The sequence below is a fragment of the Rattus norvegicus genome, chromosome 18, assembly GCF_021556685.1.
Source record: "Rattus norvegicus strain SHRSP/BbbUtx chromosome 18, alternate assembly SHRSP_T2T, whole genome shotgun sequence".
NCBI classification, from domain to species: domain Eukaryota; kingdom Metazoa; phylum Chordata; class Mammalia; order Rodentia; family Muridae; genus Rattus; species Rattus norvegicus.
In genome coordinates this window covers 25,195,758-25,217,640 of record NC_141551.1, presented here as the reverse complement: position 1 = coordinate 25,217,640, position 21,883 = coordinate 25,195,758, and the positions used below count along the sequence as shown (strand labels likewise).

The 21,883-nt window shown below is 40.2% G+C and overlaps 1 long non-coding RNA gene across 1 annotated transcript; it reads left to right on the top strand.

Moving 5' to 3' along the window:
• Positions 1-6,742: 6,742 nt before the first annotated feature.
• On the top strand, positions 6,743-19,909 carry LOC102549443 (uncharacterized). The gene is made up of 3 exons (XR_015642848.1): positions 6,743-7,017; positions 16,851-16,944; positions 18,006-19,909. It is a non-coding gene; the product is annotated as an uncharacterized LOC102549443 (long non-coding RNA).
• The last annotated feature ends 1,974 nt before the right edge of the window (positions 19,910-21,883 follow it).

The window sequence follows — 21,883 nt, the reverse complement described above, 5'->3', positions numbered from 1 at the left end:
CAGTTATCAAAAAAGATAAGGAAGGACACTTCATACTCATCAAAGGAAAAATCTACCATGATGAACTCTCAATTCTGAACATCTATGCTCCAAATGCAAGGGCACCCACATTCTTTACTGAAGCTCAAAGTACACATTGCACCTCACACAATAATAGTGGAAGATTTCAACACCCCACTCTCATCAATGGACAGATCATTGAAACAAAAACTAAACAGACACAGAGAAACTAACAGAAGTTATGAACCAAATGGATTTAACAGATATTTATAGAACATTTCATCCTAAAACAAAAGAACATACCTTCTTCTCAGCACCTCATAGAACCTTCTCCAAAATTGACCATATAATCAGTCACAAAACAGGCATCAACAGGTATAAGAAGATTGAAATAATCCCATTTATTCTATCAGATCACCACAAACTAAGGCTGGTCTTCAACAACAACAACAATGACAGAAAACCCACATACACTTGGAAGCTGAACAACGCTCTACTCAATGATAACTTGGTCAAGGAAGAAATAAAGAAAGAAATTAGAGACTTTTTAGAATTTAATGAAAATGAAAACACAACATACCAAACTTATGGGACACAGTAAAAGCAGTGCTAAGAGGGAAACTCATAGCTCTGAGTGCCTTCAAATAGAAACAGGAGAGAGCACACGATAGCAGCTTGACAGCACACCTAAAATCTCTAGAACAAAAAGAAGCAAACAAGACTGAGAGGAGTAGAAGGCAGGAAATAATCAAACTCAGGGCTGAAATCAACCAATTAGAAACAAAAAGGACTATACGAAGAATCTAGAAAACCAGGAGCTGGTTCTTGGAGAAAATCAAAAAGATAGACAAACCCATAGCCAGACTAACCAGAGGGGACAGAGAGTGTGTCCAAATTAACAAAATCAGAAACGAAAAGGGAGACATAAGAACAGAAACTGGGGAAATCCAAAAAAATCATCAGATCCTACTACAAAAGCCTATATTCAACAAAACTGGAAAATCTGGATGAAATGGACAATTTTCTAGACAGATACCAGGTGCCAAAGTTAAATCAGGATCAGATACACCATCTAAACCAACCCATAACTCCTAAAGAAATAGAAGCAGTTATTAAAGGTCTCCCAACCAAAAAGAGCCCAGGACCAGATAGGTTTAGTGCAGAATTCTATCAGACCTTCATAGAAGACCTCATACCAATGTTATCTAAACTCTTCCACAAAATAGAAACAGACAGAGCACTACCAAATTCCTTCTATGAAGCCACAACTATGTTTTTACCAAAACTACACAAAGACCTAATAAGGAAAGAGAACTTCAGACCAATTTCCCTTCAATAAAATTCTTGCAAACAAAATCCAAGAACACATCAAAACGATCATCTGTCATGATCAAGTAGGCTTCATTTCAGGAATGCAGAGATGGTTCAATATATGGAAATCCATCAACATAATCCCCTATACAAATAAACTAAAGGGAAAAAACCACATGACCATCTCATTAGATGCTGAGAAAGCATTCGACAGAATTCAACACCCCTTCATGTTAAAAGACTTGGAAAGACCAGGAATTCAAGGCCCATACCTAAACATAGTAAAAGTCATATACAGCAAACCAGTAGCCAACATCAAACTAAATGGAGAGCAACGCTAAGCAATCCTATTAAAATCAAGGATGAGACAAGGCTGCCCACTCTCTCCCTACTTATTCAATATAGTTCTTGAAGTTCTAGCCAGAGCAATCAGACAACAAAAGGAGATCAAAGGGATATAAATTGGAAAGGAAGAAGTCAAAATATTATTATTTACAGATGATATCATAGTATACCTAAGTGGCCCCAAAAATTCCACCAGAGACTCCTACAGCTAATAAACAACTTCAACAAAGTGACTGGATATAAAATTAACTCAAACAAATCAGTAGCCTTCCTCTACTCAAAGGAAAAACAAGCTGAGAAAGAAATTAGGGAAATGACACACAGTTCACAATAGTCGCAAACAATTTAAAATACTTTGGTTTGACTCTAACCAAGCAAGTGAATGGTCTCTAGGAAAAGAACATCAATTCTCTGAAGAAAGAAATCAAAGAAGATCTCAGAAGATGAAAAGATCTCCCATGCTCATGGATTAGCAGGATTAATATAGTAAAAATGGCCATTTTGCCATAAGCAATCTACAGATTCAATGCAATCCTCATCAAAATTCCAACTCAATTCTTCATAGAGTTAGAGAGCAATTTGCAAATTCATTTGAAATAACAAAAACCCCAGGATAGCGAAAACTATCCTCACCAATAAAAGAACTTCTGGAGGAATCACCATTCCTGACCTCAAACTGTATTATAGAGCAGTAGTGATGAAAACTGCATGGTATTGGTACAGAGACAGGCAAGTCGATCAATGGAGTAGAATTGGAGACCCGGAAGTGAAACCACACACCTATGGACACTTGATCTTTGACAAAGGAGCTAAAATCATCCAGTGGAAAAAAGACAGCATTTTCAACAAATGGCACTGGTTCAGCTAGAGGTCAGCATGCAGAAAAATGCAAATTGATCAATTCTTATCTCCTGTACAAACTCAAGTCCAAGTGGATCAAGGACCTCCACATAAAACTAGATACACAGAAACTAATAGAAGAGAAAGTGGGGAAGAGCCTCAAATACATGGGCAGAGGAGAAAATTTACTGAACAGAACACCAATAGCTTATGCTCTAAGATCAACAATTGACAAATAGGACCTCATAAAATTGCAAAGCTTCTTCTATAAGGCAAAGGATGCTGTCAATAGGACAAAACAGCAACCAGAAGATTGGGAAAGGATCTTTTCACATCCCACATTCAATAGAGGGCTAATGTCCAATATATGCAAAGAATTCAAGAAGTTAGACTCCAGAGAACCAAATAACCCGATTAAAAATTGGGTACAGAGCTAAACAAAGAATTCTCACCTGAGGAATATCGAAAGGCTGAGAACCAACTAAAAAATGTTCAACATCCTTAGTCATCAGGGAAAACTCAAATCAAAACAACCCTGAGATTCCACTTCACACCAGTCAGAATGGCTAAGATCAAAAACTCAGGTAACAACAGATGCTGGTGAAGATGTGGAGAAAGAGGAACACTCCTCCATTATTGATGGGATTGCAAACTGGTACAACCACTCTGGAAATCAGTCTGAAGGTTACTCAGAAAATAGGACATAGTACTACCTGCAGATCCAGCATATACTCCTGGGCATATACCCAAAAGATGCTCCAACATATCACAAGGACACGTGCTCCACTATGTTCACAGCAGCCTTATTTACAATAGCCAGAAGCTGGAAAGAACACAGATGTCCTTCAACAGAGGAATGGATACAGAGAATGTGGTAATATACACAATGGAGTACTACTCAGCTATCAAAAACAATGACTTCATGAAACAAATGGATGGAACTAGAAAATATCATCCTGAGTGAGGTAACCCAGTCACAAAGAACCCACATAGCATGTACTCACTGATAAATAGATATTAGTCCCAAGGCTCAGATTACCCAAGAAACAATTCATAGGACTCATAAACCTCAAGAAGAAGGATGACCAAAGCATGGATGCTTCAGTCCTACTGAAAAGCGAGAACAAAATTCTCAAAGGAGGAAATATGGAGCCAAAGTGTGGAGCAGAGACTGAAGGAAAGGCCATCCAGAGACTGCCCCACCTGGGCATCTATCCCACAGACAGAAACTAAACCCAGATACTATTGTGGGTGACAAGAAGTGCATGCTGACAGGAGCCCATTGTAGCTGTTGCCTGAGAGGCTCTACCAGAGCCTGACAAATACAGAGGTGGATACTTGCAGCCAATCATTAGACTGAGCATGTGATCCCCAATGGAGGAATTAGAGAAAGGCCTGAAGGAGCTGAGGGGGTTTGCAACCCATAGGAAGAACAACAATCAGCCAACCAGACCCCCCAGAGCTCCCAGGGACTAAACCACCAACCAAAGAGTACACATGGAGGGACCCATGGCTTCAGCTGCATATAGAGCAGCGTATGGCCTTGTTGGGCATCAATGGGAGGAGAGGCCCTTGGTTCTATGAAGGCTTGATGCCCCAGTGTAGATGAATCCCAAGGTGGGTAAGCGGGAGTGGGTTGGTGGGTATGGGAGCACCCTCATAAAGCAGAGGGAGGAGGATGGGATAGGAGATTTCCAGAGGGGAAACCCGGAAAGGGTATATCATTTGAAATGTAAATACATAAAATAGCCAATTTAAAGAAAGAAAAAAATCATCCAACAGTGTAGTTGGAAGGGAAAGCAGCCCTCTGGGAAGGGAGTGTCCCAGAAGCACACCCAGGAGACAAATTGGTTTAACCAATTCACCTAATTCACTGCTACAGGTTATTACACATTGTCTACATGAAGTAAATTAACACATACACACACACACACACACACACACACACACACACTACACACACACACACACATGTGTGTGTAGTGTGTGTGTGTGTAGTGTGTGTGTGTGTGAGAGAGAGAGAGAGAGAGAGAGAGTTTGTGTTGCAGAGAGTACTGCTTATAGCAAAGATTGGATTTATATTATAGAAAATAAGACCCTTAAAACGCAAAGGTGGAAACCCCACTTGGAAATGTGCTATGAACACTTTTCTGTGTTCCAGACTTTTCCTCTTTCCTTGTTTCTTCCTATTAGTTTTCTTCCTAATTCCTGTGAAAGCAAACCAGTTAACTGTTGCCCCTGCATACGTGCACCCAGTAGAAAGATTCTTTCTGTGCATTCAAAAACCCATCCATCCATCCTGCTAAGCCACAGGCCACCTGAGCCTGAACCTTACCCTCACTTCCCTTCCATTTCATCTTATATGGAAAAGGGGGCTTTGATGAGATTTATTCCCCCCCATACACTAATCACTTCCCTTCCTACCTCTGTCTTCTCCATGGAAAGGGCAGACATTGCTGCATTCAGTTGTGGTTTTAAGTAACGCCCTCCCCCTGCTTACAACTAGCAGGCATTGGCTTGCAGCCAGTGCTGTCCACATAAAATTTCCATCTCTGATTTTCAAAACACTCAGGGAAAGCCTCAGCCTCAGACATGAGCATTGCTTAGGAGGAGAGATTCTGGGACAAACAAACAAACAAACAAACAAAAACAATAGAAACAGGGCTTTCACGTACACATTTTTCTCTTACCCCAGAGTTACAATTATATTCTCTCTCTCTCTCTCTCTCTCTCTCTCTCTCTCTCTCTCTCTCTCTCTCTCTCACACACACACACACACACACACACACACACACACACACACACACACACAGAGTCAGTCTGATTGGACTCCCTTTTCTGAGCCCATCCTTCAATTTGTGCTGTGAACATTTTCAAAATAGATAACCCAGGAGAGGCTTTTATGGACATAACTAAAAATAAAGGACCTACTGTGTGAATTAGTCCCTAAAGAGCCGGATTCTGGGAGGATAATGCTTCCCATGTGGTAACTATAATGGAAAGTACAGCTATTTCCCGCCAATTGTTGCCCTCTGTCCATCCTTTCCTGCCTTCTCAGTGGGTGTGCCCCCAACCCCTTCCAGTCCCCACAGACTGGCTGTGGGAAGTGCTGATAGACAACCCCCATTCCTCTCCTTCCATTGATGTGGACAAGGCCAGCATCTCCTTCGCCAGGGACTGGATCCATGGCTCCCTCCAAGTGTACTCTTTGGTTGGGCTTTGGTCCCTGGGAGCTCTGGGGGCCTGGCTGGTTGATATTGTTGTTCTTTCTATGGGGTGGCAAAACCCTTCAGCTCCCCAGTGTAGGGGAATGCCAGGATAGGGAGGGAGGTGGGAGGGAGTGGATGGGTGGGTGGGGGAGCACCCTCATGGAAGCAGGGGCAGTGGGGGAGGGATAGGGGGTTTCTGTAGGGGAAACTGGGACAGGGATAACATTTGAAATGTAAATAATGAAAATATCCAATAAAAGAAATGAAAAAGATAGCTCCCTTACCCGTCTCCCGGTGAATGTGTATTATACTGGATGCCTGACTCAAAATAATCCAACATATTATTTTCCTTAGGACAAAGTTATAAAATGAAAACAGTAGCTTAAAAAGAAAATTCCTGAGCGAAGCAGAACAAAGCCACTTAAGGCTGCAGAAGCTCAGAGTAGCAGGGGTGACCTGACAGGGCTGCAGAAAAAAAATTTATCTGCCAGCGCCACCTGATTCCTGCCACCCAGCCTTGTGAAGTCTGGTGCCTCTCTTGCCAAAGGTGATGTTCTCCAACACTCACTGCTTCGGGTAGTTTGCAAACCATCGAAGATGAGAAGGCTAATGAAAAAACCTTTTAATGTTGTTGTTAAATAATTAGTTTACTGTTTTCTGAGCATGTATACTGTAAACAGGGAAAACGTGTCATTGAGTTTCAACGACACGTGATTGTTATTCTTCTAGTTTTACTGTATGTTATTTCCTTTCCTATAACCAGGGTTTTTCCCACTTTTAAATGTTTGACAGTTTCATATTAGTATTTAATAGTTTTTTTGTTACTTTCCCCTCCCCCTCCTTTCCTTCTTTCCCCCCTTTCACCTGCTTAAAACCACCTTCTTCCCAAACTGTTTCTCTCTTGTTGACTTCTTATGTGTGACCCACTGAGTTTAATTAGAATAGTTGGCAAGGACCTTGGTGGGATATTGCTTATTGTAGCATAGCAACTTAACAGTGGTGACATCACTGAAACATATGACATCTCTTCCCTAGCAACCATTACTGCCAATAACCCCTCAGAAAGAGGATGGGCCCTAGGAGCCCCATCCATGACGCAACACTGATAGCCTGCATGTGATGACCACAGCTCTACTGGGCACATGAAGAAATCAAGTGCACTTCAGTACTGAGTGGGATGCCACTGTGAGCGCCTTTTCTGAGGTGACCAAAGAATGGTTTTGATTAGAGACCAGATCCCACTCTGTTGACTGGACTAGCCTCAAGTTCTTGGGTTCAGATGATCCTCCTGACTCAGTCTCCTGGAAACACGGTGGGTAAGCTGTACAGCTCAGGGAACTTTCTTAAGAAATCATATGCTGGGACTGGAGAGATGGCTCAGCGGTTAAGAGCACACTGACTGCTCTTCCAGAGGTCCTGAGTTCAATTCCCAGCAACCGCATGGTGGCTCACAACCATCTGTAATGGGATCTGATGCCCTCTTCTGGTGTGTCTGAGGAGAGTGACATTGTATTCACATACATAAAGTAAATAAATAAATCTTTTAAAAAAGGGAAAGAAATCATCTGCTCTGAAAGCTTCTCTGGAGATGTTTGCATGTTTCAGCCCCTGAAGAGTGTTGCTTTATCCCAGTCGCTGATTTGAAGAGATCTAGTGTCAGCTGGGAGATGGCCTCAGAGCATGACCATTTTCTGTTAAATCACAGTCTTGCTCATCACGGCTAATGTGCAGCTACACTGAAGTATTGATTTATTGTCTCTGGCTTCTTCTCTTGTTCTATATCTCACTACCACAGTTGAAGGGAAATTTATGTGTTTACACTCACATGGTGACATCATTCCAGTTGTGCCATAAGTCCTGTGAAAAGTGTGTTATCCAATTCCCTCTTGAGACAGCCACCGTTGGTTTGATGCGATTGTATCTGTAAAATCATTCCCATCTAAGTGTAATATAATGAGCATTCTCATCTAGGATTTCTTGAGAAAATTAAGCTTTCATAGCCTACAGCATTCACTGTATGTACTATATTTAATTCTTTTGCTGAACACCAGGAAAGGTTTGGATTCTTGGGAAAAATCATAAATAATTTTGTGTTCTGAGGCTCAAAGGCAAAACTCAGTTCTAACAATTGTAATAAAAGTTAAAATGGAGACTTCACACTAATAAAATCCTATTTGGCTCTTTCTTTGTCCCCTCTGTAGGCTAGGGTGATTTTCCATATTTTTTAATGGACTGATGTTTCCACTGGTTTACTGTTTTGTGGCTATTACTCCATTGTATAGATAGATTACTGTTGATATGTTTATTCTCCTGTTGAGGAGTATATGATGGAATATTTCCAGCTTAGAGATCATTTGAATAATGCTGCGGTGAGAAGATTTATAAAGTCATCTGGCAATAATAATAAATAATAAATAATAATAATAATAAATAATAATAAATGCATGCATTATTTTCTGGCCCCGAAATACAGTTCTCTGTGTCTGAATCTAAGCTTAACCTGTCTGATTGCTTTAAGTATCTTAAGATTGTTGCATAATATAGCCAGTGACAGAAGAGATCACACTCTGGGATGACACCAGACAAATTTGTTCCAACAGCATCTTTAGAAAAAAAGACACAGGAAGAAATATTGAAGGCATCATATTTTATTAACATGTATACACCATAATGGGTTTCATTATGGTATTTCATAAATGTATTATAATGTACTTTGACCATCTTCAATCCCTTATTATCACCACCTGCCTCTCCTTCCTCTGTCCCTCATTGCTTTTCTCCCAAGTCCTCCTTCTGTGATCATGTTTATCTCTATTTTTCCTTACATATTATTGTTACTTATGCATACATGTAAATATAAAAATACAACTTGCGGAGTCCATTTAGCGCTGCTCACTTGGTCTGACTATTTGTCACTAGGTAAACAATTGAGGAAACTCTCCCCTGGAAAGGACTATTTTCTTCCCCTCTTAGTCATTAGATGCCTATCATTCTTCATCTGCACTGACATGTTTCCTGGTGCGGCAATTATGTAGGTCTTGTTTAGACTACCATATTGTTGATATTTTCATAGATACAACTCCCATGTTCTATTTAGAGGACAGTCTCTTAGGAATCATCCTGGTATTCCAAGTCTCTCTTCCAAGATATTTCCTGAGCCTTCAACAGGGATCAGGTTGTAGATATCTCAGCTACAACACACACTACTCCTAGTACACACATAGGATTCAATATCCTATTCCACAGATGTTGGCTCAGCTGTGTCCATTGCTGCTGTACCAACACATAATAGAAACAGCCTCAATATCCTTCAACTGATGAGTGGATAGTGGACATGCGGTGTCTATTCAGCTATAAGGAAAAAGGAAATCATGAACTTTTCAGGCAAGTGGATAGAACTAGAGAATGCTACAGTGAAAGGTAACAGAGAGACCATCAGCGTGTGCTCTCTTTTAATCCTGGTTCCTACTCCAGATCTTCAGGTGTAAGTATACAGTTTTGAGTGAACACAGAAACCAGCAAAGTGAAAAGGGACCAGTGCTGGGATGGGGAGAGGGAAGGAGTTCTAGAGAAGGGAATGTCTGGGCACACAGGTTTGAAGGGGCAAAATCAGAAAAATGGGAAGGTATTAAATGGAAAAGGGAAGAGGGATATGAAGGGAGGAAGGAAGAAGGATGAATAACAATGTTTGAAAAAGTCATAGGAAAACATTTTATATTTATCTAAAATTACATTATATATGTATACATACATGTGTAGATACACATATATAGATATATATAATGTAATAAATATACATGTATGGGTATGAGTATGCTATACTATATTATATATATATATATCACAAAGTATATGTGTATAAATATGCATAAATGTACTTATACCATGCCTCTCTCTCCATATATATATATATATGTGTGTGTGTGTATATATATATCAATATATATATCATATGTATGGTATTTATTTCATACATAAATATCATGATTATATCTATATCTGTATCTGTACCTATATATCCATGAAGTTATACTATTTAGGAGAATAGTGCTTCCCACAAAGAACCATAGTCTTTCCAACAAAATCCACAGTTTCAGGCATGAGAAACTTCTTGTTGAGTTATTGATCAGGAGACCCCAAGAGCTTCCCAAACAATATAGGCTATTGCTGTTACCCTTGGCTGCTTCCCAGAATTGGAAGACACCATATTTCAGATACAGGACATTGGAAGAATTGAGTTGATGCTGACCTGGATGCTGCCTCCCTTAGGACTAGCATTCATTGTATTGGAAATTGCTATGCAATCTGCTGAGGAATAAAGTCTTAGCATCTGTAATACTTATAAAACACAATGACCTTCAGGAGGAAGATAACCCCAAAGGTATCTTAGTGGCACTTCTATCTTAGAGTAACCAAAACTGTCTAAGGACTTAAGGCCCACTCAGTAGGAGGGGATCCATGCCAGGCAATGTAGACCTAGTTAACTCCCCATAGCTAGTGAGACCACAGCACTAGAAGAGAATCTACTATTACCATTTCCTAGACCAGTGCAATTCCTAACTGCATTCTTCATACTCATTCTAATACCCACAGAGAGTGTAGCTCTCATCCATCAACAAAAGAGACAGTATACAGAGAGCCACACTGGTCAGAAGGAAAGAAAGGGAAAAAAGAAAACAGAGGGGAAAAAAAGATGCATCACTGTAGAGATGAAGACTCTCAGATGGCTTCAAAGTTCATCCCTGGCCCTAGGGTCTTCTCTGTAGAAAGTAAAACAAAATTTATGCATGGTGATTTTGAATCTAACCTAGATCTACTCATTTATTCAATTGTTTACTCAATAGGCTCTTAACTCTCCCAATAAATTAAGACAACTTTCAATTATTCTTAGTAAAAATATTACCTCCAGATTTCTTAATAATAATACTATTAATAACATTATTATTTTGATGTCTCAAGAAAGGGTTACTTTGTGTAGCATTCCTGGCTGTCTTGGAGCTCACTCTGTAGACCAGGCTGGCCTTGCCACCTGCCTCTGCTTCCTGAGTGATGGGATCAAAGGCATGTAGCACCACCACCAGTGCCCCAAGATGTCTGCTGGATATCTTAATTCTCAGTCAAAAAGCCTCTAACCCACTCTGCCCCATCCCAAATCACACTGCCAAAGGCCTCTCTCTGAGCCTGGTAGCAATCTCTCTACCTATCCAATTCCCAAGGCAGGTTTCCATGCCAGAAACACACATCCCAACTCTGTGGTGGCCCAGACCAGCCGCCCCACACTCCATTACACTTAAATCTACACATGAAAGAACACACAACACAATAACGTTTGACCCAATTGATGAGATATAATTGCCCACCTAACATACAAAGCCCAGTACCATCCATCCCTTAAGAACATTAATAACAACCTGTAAATACACAGAGCGGAATCTTAACGTCACCTGCCATGTTGTCCACGGGCTACTCTCGCTGTCCCTTCTATCAATTAACACCAATAAGCAACTTAAAAAATTAGGACTTTAGCCCAAAACATATCCATCTGTTAAGCTCTCTACCCAGAGCCACAGATTTTTATTTAACCTTAATAACTTCTATAATGTATGTCTGTATTCATTCTGCCTGGTGTTACAGACATTTATCACAACCCTCTATTTGGAGTCAGTGACTACTTTTCCTTAAGTTCTGAACCATGGGTGAAAATCCCCACCTGATTCGAGTAATCTCTGTACTCTCTCCTTAAAAACAAACTTAAATCGCCTACTAATAATATGTGTCATTAACCTGTCATTAACAAGTAGCTTGTCTAACTAGGACTTCAACCAAAAATTCCCGTGGAGCCCACGTTAGAAGGAATATGAGTATCCTGAAAGACTTTCTAAACAAGTTTCTTTAAAAAGAAGCTTTTAGTCTCTAACTCTATGATCTGCCATTACTTATCACACAGCAGGGGACCTACAGCCTGCAAGCACAGTTTGCTTTTGTGTTTGTTTAAAAGTTCCCGCACTTGAGACATCATGTGACTTAACATGGCGCTGGTCTCCTCTTAGAAAATAAAACTTTCTCTCAACTCTTAGGAGTACTAGTGGATTCTTGCCCATCACATTGTTTCGCCATCTGTTGTTGTAAAAATATAAAAAGTAAAAGGCTGTCTTTTATCCTCCACTAGGTCTGGTCTGCTAGACATCTTACGACTCCATCAGAAAAGCCTCTCACCTGCTTTGCTCCATCCCCTATCACACTGAGGCTGGCAGCAATCTCTCTACCTATCTAGTTCCCAAGGCAGGTTTCCATTCCAGAAACACACATCCCAATTCTGTGGCGGCCCAGACTCTCCAGCCGCTGCACACTTTCTTACACTTAAATCGCTACATGAAAGAACACACAACACAATAACCTTTGACCCAATTGATAAGATATAATTGCCCACCTAAACATACAAAGTCCAGTCCACATCCATCCCTTAAGAACATTAATAACAACCTGTAAATACAGAGTGGAATCTTAACATCACCTTCCTTGTTGTCTACTGGCTCCTCTCTCTCCCCTCTGTCTATCCCTCTTTCCATTCCAGTCTCCTCCTCTTCCTTCAAACTTTTCTCCCGCTTTCTCATCCAATGACAGGCCTCCTTCTATCCTGTACCTGCCCACACCTGTATTTTACAAATTAAATGGGGAGAAGGTTCTGGTGAAGTCATGTGAGTCCTGAGTAGTGACTAGGCAGCTGTCCTTGAGGCAGCAGAATTAGCATCAAAATACAGATAACTCCAGGGCAAACCACAACATGGTTTGAGTAAAAAAAAGCACCCAGTTACCACCACTTCGCTTGGGTGGTCAAGACCAAGAAGTAACATCTAAATAACAATTACTCCATTTGCTGTAGAATATGATGCTAACCTAATATTTTAATGACTGTGAGTAATTCTGTTCCACTAACAAGATGTTCATAGGGCTATTCCTCCCTTGACTAAGGAATTCATTTTTAACCCAAGAACACAGTATAGAGAGGGCACACAGCAACTTCTTTTGAAAAAAAAATAAAAACAAAATAGGTGAACAAGACACCTGGAGAGTATATGACTGTACTCACCAATTGAAAGAAAGTTGTATTTTAGGAGCTGCATAGTATTCCACTTTATATATGTACCATATTTTCATTGCCCATCCATCTGCTGTTAGACATCTAGATTGGTACAATTTTCCTACTGTAATGAATAAAGCAGCAATAAACATGATGGTGCAAATATCTCTATGGTAGGTAATAAAGTTCTTTGAGTGTGAAATGGGTGAGTCAAATGGAAGTTCTATTTTTTTATGGTTTGAAGAATCTCCAGACTGGTTTTCACAATGGCTTGCATTAATTTGCACTTCTACCAGCAGTGAATAGATGTTCTTCTCTCTCTATCATTTGTTGTCAGATTTCTTGATGATAGTCATCTGACTAGGGTTAGATGGTGTCTCAAAGGAGTTGCGGGAAAATGGATAGACTTAGAATGTATAGTATTAAGTGGGGTCACATAAAAACTGCACCTTCAGCTGAATGGGCTTGCAACCCCATAAGAACAACAATACCAACCAACCAGAGCTGCCAGGGACTGAATCACCATCCAAAGAGTACACATGGACAGACCTATATACATACAGCTGCATATGTAGCTGAGGATGGCCTTGTTGGGCACCAATGGGAGGAGAAGTCTTTGGTCCTGCCAAGGCTGGACCCTCCCCCCAATTTCGGGGAATGTCAGAGTGGGGAGGCAGGAAGGGGTGGGGGATTGGGTAGGGAAACACCCTCATAGAAGAAGGGGGAGGGGGATGGGATATGGGGGTTATGGATGGGAAACTGGGAAAGGGGATAACATTTTAAATGTAAATAAAAAATCCAATAAAAAATTTGAATCACAAAATCCTGTACCTTCTTCTTTATATGCAGAGCACAGATCTCTCTCTCTCTCTCTCTCTCTCTCTCTCTCTCTCTCTCTCTCTCTCTCTCTTTTCTTTCTCTCTGTGTGTAAAATATATGTATTGTTACAAAATAGCATGTGTGTATATATAAATATGTATATAAAAATGTTACAGAATAACATGTGGGTGTGCATAAAAGTATATGTATTGTTACAGACTAGCAAGCAGAAAAGAGAAGAAGGAAAGTAAATACTAGGCAATGCAGAAGGTAATAATGTAGGTCATGGACATGTGTCATGAAAGAAGATTTAGTTTGATCTCTGTCATTGGTTTTTCATGGCCTTTGGTGATAATATACTTATAGATAAGTGCATAAAGTATATGTGATGCGAAGCTATAGGCCTAGAGATAAAGCTCCCCAGCTTCACATGGCTATTGTAACTGTGTAGCAGTTCATTCACATGGCTACTCTGTATAGCAGTTCATACACATGGCTACTCTAACTGTGTAGCAGTTTATGGAAATGGACAGACTTTAGATCTGGTTAATTTCCCCACATGACTTTGTTTTTGCAAGTCCTTTATGATAAAGTTTTGATAAGTTTTGATTAAGGAAGAATTATCTAGAGGACTCTCAAATGGCTCAGGAACACTTAAAGAAATGTTTGACATTCTTAGCCATCAGAGAAATACAGATTAAAACTATGTTTAGAGTCTACCTTATAACTGTTAGAATGGCTAAGATCAAAAACACGAGTGACAGCTCATGTGAGGATGTAGAGCAAGGTGAACACTCTACTGCTGGTGGGAGAGCAAACTTGTACAGCCACTGTGGAAACCAATATTGCAGTTCCTCAGGGAGTTGGGAATTAATTACTTCAAGTCATAACTATGCCACTCTTGGATGTATACTCAAAGGATGCTACATCCTATCACAAGAACACTTGCTCAATAATGTTCATTGTGATTTTATTCATAATAGCCAGAAAGTGGAAACGTTCTGTAGATGTTCCTCAACAAAAGAATGAATAAAGAAAATGGTACATTTACACAATGGAGTATTACTCAGGTTTGAGAAAAACGACACCATGAAATTTGTAGGTAAAATAATGGAATTAGAAAGACGAAATCATCCCGAGTAAGGTAGCCCAGGGAAACAAATATGATATTTATTTACTTGTAAGTGGATATTAGCCATTAAGTAAATAATAACCAAGCTATAATCTGTAGACCTAGAGAGGTTGCAAAGAGTAGAGGGGTGTAGGAGGAATATATCTCCCTGGAAAAAGGAACTAGAATAGATTTTATGGGTGGAATGTAGGCAGGTGAGACAGGAGTAGGAGGGATCAGGTTGGGGGTTGGAATGGAGGAAGAAGATACACGGTAAGATGCCTGTAATTGAGGGGCACTTTAGGGGTGGTGTGGAATCCTAGTGTAGTGGAAACTTCCTGGACTATATGTAGATCATCCTAATGAGGTCTCCTCATAATGGGACTATGGAGTCTTCTTAATTGGCCATTTCTTGTCACCATGTAAGGCTTCCAATGGCAAGACTGGATTGCATTTGATTGGGATGTTGGCCAAGGGAGTTCCATGGAAATCTGCAAACAACCCTGACTGATGCTAATACAAAGGGTTCTTCTCCACAAACTGTTGGTGAGGTTCCATTGCCAAGGACAATAACCACAAAATGCACTGAACACGGAGAAGTCAAGCTGGTACCTAGATGTATCTTCCTTTCCACATTCTTGTCTCTTTGGTGCAAGAAACTACACTGCAAATGGCCAAGAGAGAAACATGGAAACCAACCCAGCCATAAAACATTCTGTCATAGCCATAAAACCTACAATCTGTCATGCTTGCAAAACATGCTAGGACAATGGTGACCCAGAACTTGTAGCCAATCAATGTTTGATTTGACCTACGGACTTCCCCATGAGAAGAAACCCATACCCTACATTGCTTGAGTAATCAAGAACCAGAAACCAGATTGTCCAGAGACCTAGGGTATACCCAAACACTCCTGGTTTTAAAAAAAATCAATAAAATTATTCTTAATGATCTTCTGCTGAATGCCTTATCCAGTTATTGTCAAAGAGATTTCCTCTGGCAGCATAAGAGATGCAGAGACCCGCTGGTGGACATTATGGAGAGAGAGAGAGAGAGAGAGAGAGAGAGAGAGAGAGAGAGAGAGAGAGTCTGAGACTAAATTGGAGAACTCCATCAAATCCCTTCCCTCAGAACTTAGGAAATTCTGCAGAAGAGGAAGCAGAAAGAGTATAAGAATCATAGGGGGCAGAGGACACCAGGAGAACCAGGCCCTGAGTCAACTAAGCAAGGCACATATGAGCTCACAGAGCCTAAAGCAGTAAGCACAGGCCCTACATGGGTCTACACCAGGTCCTCTGTGTATATATCATAGCTATTAATTAGTATTTCATGGGACTCCTGAGAGGAAGAACAAGTGGGTCTGTGACTCCTTTGCCTAGTCTTGGGACTCTTTTCCTCCTGTTGGGTTGCAATGTCCAATTTTGATATGACAATTTTTGCTTCATCTTACTATATTTTATTGCGTCAAGAATTGGAAAGCAGTGTCTAGAAGTTTCAAGACTGTGTTGTCTTTAGTTGAATACAAATAAAGAATTCCACGTAGATCATGTGGATAACTTCAGCTGTTTAAGAGATACAAAGCAGCAGTAACATCAATAACAAGACAATGTTGTTACTCAATCAAAAGTTGTCATTCTGTGAGATACAGACTAATCTGTATTTTAGTTATTAATACATAATAAAAATTATCTTTTCACTAAAATAACTTATCTATGATTCTGTGTCAAGGTGATTTCACTTGTGTTCTTCATGAGAACTGTACTGCTTCGCTGGAACAATAGATCCCTATCTGTATGTTAATGACTGCCTGAATGAGGCGATTACATTTCTGAGGCCATACACCCGTGCCTTGGTCAGGGATAGGTATGACCTCATCAAATGCATACAGACGTTGCCCCAAGTGCCATGAGTGTAATGCAATTTATATATTGCAATTGGACTTCTGAACTTTACAAAACTAGAATATTAGTTGAATAGAGTTTGTTTTGAAAATAGTTTTTCATTAAAGACAAAATATTCATATACATTTAGTGATAGAGGATAGATAAGATGTCAAGAAATAGTATTTCAAAACTATCTAAGAACTCTAAATTTAAAGTAAAAAACCTCTTCACTTCTGATGTTTTTTTTTCAGGACTATAAAATAAACTATTGACAGGATTTGAAGCAATAATTTAAAAACCACAACTTGAGAGTACCTGAAGAATTGCACTCAGGTGTAAGACATTGTAAGTTTTCACACAGTAATTCTATTGCAAATTCTAATTCTAGGAATTTTCATTTAGAGCGAAGGAGTTTGAAGAACTTTCCCATTTTAAATTTCAGCAAATTTGTAATATTGTCACTTCTTCTAAAATGTTCCCCTATTACTGTGTCTTATAATGTTATGTTTAACAATCTATAAGGTACTTTGTAAAGATGTATTTATTTAATGTAAATGCATAAAATCTTCAGACACACCAGAAGAGGGCATCAGATCCCACTATAGATGGTTGTGAGCCACAATGTGGCTGCTAGGAATTGAACTCAGGACCTCTGGAAGAGCAGTAGGGGCTCTTAACCACTGAGCCATCTCTCCAGCTCCATCTATAAGCTATTCTAGGGGGAAATTTAAAAATTATTCTGCCACCATGAATTTTTGCTCATTGTCTATAGCTGAAGCCATAGAGAGCATTCTTGTGGATTTTGACATCATTTATGTTTGAAATAGGAAAATGCTGACTTTTATTGGCATTTTAAAATATTTCGCTAGCACATATCTATGTAATACATACCTATATTCAAAATATAACATTATAAAGCCTCTGGTCAGAAAATATTCCTTTTAAATCCCATCTTTGTTCCTTGTTAACTGTGTGTTGCCTATGATTTCAGCCATATTGTGTACTTGGTAATCTAAGCTCAGACTAGATGAACTCGGCCCTGTTGGGGATGTTTTCACCACAGCTCCTGCTTCTGGGCTCAACATCCTCTGGCCACCTCCTGTCACTCAGGCTTCCCCATCCTCTGGTCACCTCATGCTACTCAAGTTTACCTGTTCCTTGGAAATTCCCACTGGTTTATGGCCGACTTTTCAATTACCGTTTTTACTCTAATAAGAACATTCATTCTTCAGTCCTTTTGATCATTGGGTCCATTTCCTGAGTCAGGTCTAAGTGCAATGTCAACTGAGAAAGATCTTTCTTGAGCCATGTCACCCATCAGCCTCCTTGCCAGTTGCCTGTTATTGTTAATTTTCTTTACAAATGCCATACGTACCAATTCTCTCTGTCTTCATGATTACTTGCAGCTTTACATTCCACCAGGATGGTGCAGCTGGGCGGATCTTGTCCATCGCTCTAGCTGAGATGCCTCACACCTTGTCTTTTCATAGTAAGCAAAAGCTCAATGCTTACTGACGGTGATAAGTGGTGTCAAGAATCATGGAAGAGTTGCTGTGAGGCTTAAGCCACCACTTGAAGGACCCTGCTTAATAGAAGAGTTCATGAAAATTCAAGATTAAGTGGAAGAAAAGTTCGAGGAGCTTTTCCACCTTGGTTGAGAGAATATGTGTAAATGTGAGCTCTGACATAAACAGAGAGCGGAAGATGCTCTCCACTTTCCAAGGGACATGACAACTTCAATTAGATAAAGCAAGCATATGATGCTATGAATACTGCAGATGGTGATGTCCTGGGGATACTGAGACAAAGGGAAATCTGTCTATCCAGATATCACTGCCTTAAAAAAAAAACCCAAGACATTGTAAAGCTACGTAGAAGAATTGCTGGTGAACTATACTTACCCTTAGCCTCTTTGGGAGTGAATTTAACAGTTAAGAGTATAAAATTATTGAAATGAAAATGTGCCTTAAATTTAGACTTTCAAAAGTCCAAACCCTGACTGTTGTACAAATTAATCTCATACAATATCCATTTAACATGTATGAAAATATCATTCTAGTTGAGCTCAGTTCATCCTAACTCAGGTTGAACTAGAACGCGAGCGACTACTTGAACTCTTGAGGATATGGGTCAATCTCACCACTCGTTCACCTGTTCTTAAATCCAGGAGTAGCCAATGAATTAAATTAACTCGCATGCTTGAAAAGAGTTGAGGGTCTTTAACAAATTCTATAATGATAGTTAGGGTTACCTATTGAGAGAGGGAAATTAGAAGAGGAGATAAAAGTTGGCTCAGCTTAGTAAAGTGATCGTAAGCTCTCTTCCAATATCCATGACGTCTCCAACCCTGGGTAGTTGGCTAGGTTCCCAGTACCAGACGTGATGTCACTCTTGTTGAGTGGAACTTGAGTTCAATTACAGAGCTGTTGGTTACTGCCAAGGTGTGCATGCTACCACTGCACCCCTAGGTGACTATGCCATGCTTTGCGCTGTTGTTGATGGGTATCAGGGATGGTTAGGACTGTTGTTTGTTTTCTCCCTTTGGAAGTGTTTTTGGTTCTGTGAAATTAGTCCTCAGGGAGTGGGCATTCAGGTCAGCTCCAGATTAGGGGACTTATGGCTGCTTGCCCACCATGGGTCTGACTTCCACACTGGCTTAAACAGCATGGCTGTTTTTTTCCCTTCTCTCCTCCATTTTCCTCTGGGAAGCTGCTGAGACCTACAGTTGTCTGCCCTGGGTGTTTTTCTTTAAACCACTAATAAAATTGTCCTTGAACTTAAAGAGGAAAAGAGAAAAAGAGCTGGGGGCATTTAAAACTGTAAAAAAAAGTATTGACAGAAGAAATTAACTCATTTATGAACTTAACAAGTGTATTGTCAGGATTCTCTGGAGCAATTGGACTTACAGAATGAATCTCTCTCTCTCTCTCTCTCTCTCTCTCTCTCTCTTACACATACACACACACACACACACACACACACACACACACACACACACACACACACACACACGCTATTTATTTAAAAGACTTGCAGGCCGCAGTCTAGCTACTCTAACAATGGCTGGCTGTGAAAGTTTGAGAATCCAGTACTTGCTTAGTTCAAGAAGCTGGATGTCTCAGCTGGCCTTTCCATATACACTAGAATCCTGAAGATGTAGGCTCTAATGCCAGTGAGGAAATTGGCAAGTAGTCAAAGAGCAAACGCCTCCTTCTTCCCTCTCCTTGTATAGGCTTCCAGCAGAAGGTGTGACCCAGAGTAGGGGTGTGTATTTAGAAGATCCTGATTAAAGGTGTGTGTCTTCCCGCTCAAAGATCTGGATTAGTGAATGTACCTACTTCAAATTAAGCAAAAAATCCCTTACAGGAGTGCCCTTCGTTTTTTGGATTTTAGTCAATTCCTACTGTAGTCCTGTTGCCAACCGAGAGCAGCCATCACAGAAGCAACACAGACTTGCCACTCATGATAACTGGTGAGAAAAGGACTGCTCACGCCAAGCTCTTCATGGGAAGTGTCCATGTCTATCTTGGGCCACTGAAAATGGGTAGAAACCAGCTCCACAGAGCAGACAACCAAAATAGAGATCGGGGGTTCAGAAAGCTAAGGCAGCATCTAGGAAGGCTGAACTCTTGATCAGTTAAGCCCAAGGTCATTCATTCTCCTAATGGAAGTTGCCTCTAGTTTTCAGAGTGTAGTTAGGAGAACCACCGGTTGTTTTAAGACCCTGACATTTTGGTGCAAAGTGAAGCAAAACTATGCAAGTGAAAACTTGGCTGTTATTCTTCAAACTGTCCTATTCTCAACTTCCAATCTTAGAATTCTAAGTGAAGTCTCATACATTGTCCCAACCCAAGCATCATTTTCTTAGAAAAAACCACTGTTTCACTTATTTCCATAAAAAAACAAAGAGTAAACAAAAGCAGAAATGTTTACAGTAAAATATTGATTAGGAAACTATTTTTTTTCTTTCTTTTTTTTTTTTATTAACTTGAGTATTTTTTATATACATTTCAAGTGTTATTCCCTTTCCCGGTTTCCGGGCAAACATCCCCCTCCCCCCTCCCCTTCCTGACGGGTGTTCCCCTCCCAACCCTCCCCCCATTGCCGCCCTCACCCCATAGGGCTGGGGATTTAGCTCAGTGGTAGAGCGCTTGCCTAGGAAGCGCAAGGCCCTGGGTTCGGTCCCCAGCTCTGAAAAAAAAAAAAAGAACCAAAAAAAAAATCTTTAAAATCGAAAGGAAACTATTTTTTAACTTCTGCAAAGTGATTAATGTGGAATAAGAAACCTGTGTGCAATACCAAACTCAAGATGAAATTAAAGTTAGGAAATCTGGGGTGTAAATGAAAAGGATTTGTCAGAGAACCAGCCAGAGGGCAAGGTCAAGGAACAAACACACAGTGGTGTGGTCATGTTCGGTGGATCATAGGCAAGCTTTTAGACAGAGCATTTGCAGTGTGGGAGCATGCTAGTTAATTGTATTCTGGATCCAAGTTTTCTGAGTTCGAGTCTCTTTCCCTTCATTTACACTGTGTGCACGGCAGATCCTTTATGTGTTGTGTTATATATTCACATGAATTTAACCGACCTTGGATGGAATCTATTTCAGTCATATAGGATGTTTATAGACTTTCTTGGTCATCATTCCCTAAGGGATGCAGTGTAGCAACTATTTTGCAGAGTATTTATATTACATTAGATGCTATATGTCATCTGGAGATGAGTTAAAGTATTAAGGATATGAGTGTGTACTTTGGTTTAGGCAAACATAACATCCACTTATTTACAGAAGTGGCTTTATGTTCAAGGGTTTGGGAAGCAAAGAGGGATCCTAGAATTACCCCCGACCCCAGGATACTAAAGGAACACTGGGGGTCTGATGACCTACTCTCTCCCTGCCCAGGTTTTATTAATCTGTGAAACATGGACCCTAATGTTAGTAGGTAGGTTAAGCAACACAATGAGGAGTCCATGGCCCTGCCCTCAAGTGTCTGTCCATGGAGAATGCTTTGAGAGCAGGTTTCTGTGGCAATTCACGCTCTCATGAAAGGTGACGCAGCGTACTCAGGATTTAGACTGACTCGCAGCTTTGCTGGAGAAAGCTGTGTTTCCTAATAGAGCTTTTCTTTTCTCTTTTTTTCTACCTCTGTTTCTCATCTTGAAATGGGAATGAAGAGATATGGTTTCATAGGTTCTAAGACACACAGTGAAAGATAAAAAGTTTAAAAGGAAGTGTAACGAACATGTTACATGCTACCATCCTCTCTCTCTCTCTCTCTCTCTCTC